The sequence below is a fragment of the Triticum dicoccoides genome, chromosome 3A (genome assembly GCF_002162155.2).
Source record: "Triticum dicoccoides isolate Atlit2015 ecotype Zavitan chromosome 3A, WEW_v2.0, whole genome shotgun sequence".
Lineage (NCBI taxonomy): Eukaryota > Viridiplantae > Streptophyta > Magnoliopsida > Poales > Poaceae > Triticum > Triticum dicoccoides.
The window spans coordinates 137389176-137391039 of NC_041384.1; positions in this window are offsets into that span (position 1 = coordinate 137389176).

The window sequence follows — 1864 nt, forward strand, 5'->3', positions numbered from 1 at the left end:
GAATAGAAGAGAGATCAGAGTCCCAGAGTAAAGGTCAAGGAGTAAAAGATCCTAATACCACCCAATTGGCGACGTGGGCCCATGGGCCGCATAGCCAAGTTAGTAAAACAATTTTCATCGACTAGACTCAACTTCGGCCAAGGAGTTGGAAAGGGGGATTCCTACAGGCAGTCGGCTCTGATACCAACTTGTGACGCCCCCGATTCAATCGTACACTAATCATGCACGCAAATGTGTACGATCAAGATCAGGGACTCACGGGAAGATATCACAACACAACTCTAAAACATAAATAAGTCATACAAGCATCATAATACAAGCCAGGGGCCTCGAGGGCTCGAGTACAAGTGCTCGATCATAGACGAGTCAGCGGAAGCAACAATATCTGAGTACAGACATAAGTTAAACAAGTTGCCATAAGATGGCCAGCACAAACTGGGATACAGATCGAAAGAGGCGCAGGCCTCCTGCCTGGGATCCTCCTAAACTACTCCTGGTCGTCGTCAGCGGGCTGCACGTAGTAGTAGGCACCTCCGGTGTAGTAGGGGTCGTCGTCGTCGGTGGCGTCTGGCTCCAGGGCTCCAGCATCTGGTTGCGACAACCAGGTAGAAGGGAAAGGGGGAAAAGAGGGAGAAAAGCAACCGTGAGTACTCATCCAAAGTACTCACAAGCAAGGAGCTACACTACATATGCATGGGTATATGTGTAAGGAGGCCATATCAGTGGACTGAACTGCAGAATGCCAGAATAAGAGGGGGATAGCTAGTCCTTTCGAAGACTACGCTTCTGGCAGCCTCCGTCTTGCAGCATGTAGAAGAGAGTAGATTGAAGTCCTCCAAGTAGCATCTCCAATAGCATCGCATAGCATAATCCTACCCGGCGATCCTCCCCTCGTCGCCCTGTAGAAAAGCGATCACCGGGTTGTCTGTGGAACTTGGAAGGGTGTGTTTTATTAAGTATCCGGTTCTAGTTGTCATAAGGTCAAGGTACAACTCCAAGTCGTCCTGTTACCGAAGATCACGGCTATTCGAATAGATTAACTTCCCTGCAGGGGTGCACCAACTTACCCAGCACGCTTGATCCCATTTGGCCGGACACTCTTTCCTGGGTCATGCCCGGCCGCGGAAGATCAACACGTCGCAGCCCCACCTAGGCTCAACGGAGAGGCCAGCACGCCGGTCTAAACCTAAGCGTGCAGGGGTCTGGGCCCATCGCCCTGAGCACACCTGCACGTTGCGTACGCGGCCGGTGAGCAGACCTAGCAACCTCCATTACAAAGGAAGTTGCGTTAATGCAGTCCAACCCGCCGCGCGCCGCTCAGTCGCTGACGTCACGAAGTGCTTCGGCTGATACCACGACGTCGGGATACCCATAACTACTCCCGCGTAGATGGTTAGTGCGTATAGGCTCGTAGCCAACTCAGATCAAATACCAAGATCTCGTTAAGCGTGTTAAGTATCCGCGAACGCCGAACAGGGCCAGACCCACCACTCTCCTAGGCGGTCTCAACCTGCCCTGTCGCTCCGCCACAAAGTAACAGTTGGGGGCCGTCGGGAACCCAGGCCCACCTCTACCAGGATGGAGCCACCTGTCCTTTCAGCCCCCATCTCCGAACAGTATCACAGGTAATGTAATAGTGTAAGGTATAAAGTATATGCCCGTGATCACCTCCCGAAGTGATCACAGCCCAGTAGTATAGCATGGCAGACGGACAAGAATGTAGGGCCACTGATGGAACACTAGCATCCTATACTAAGCAGTAGGATAGCAGGTAAAGGTAACAACAGTAGTAACAAGGACAGGCTATGCATCAGGATAGGTATAACGGAAAGCAGTAACATGCCACACTACTCTAATGCAAGCA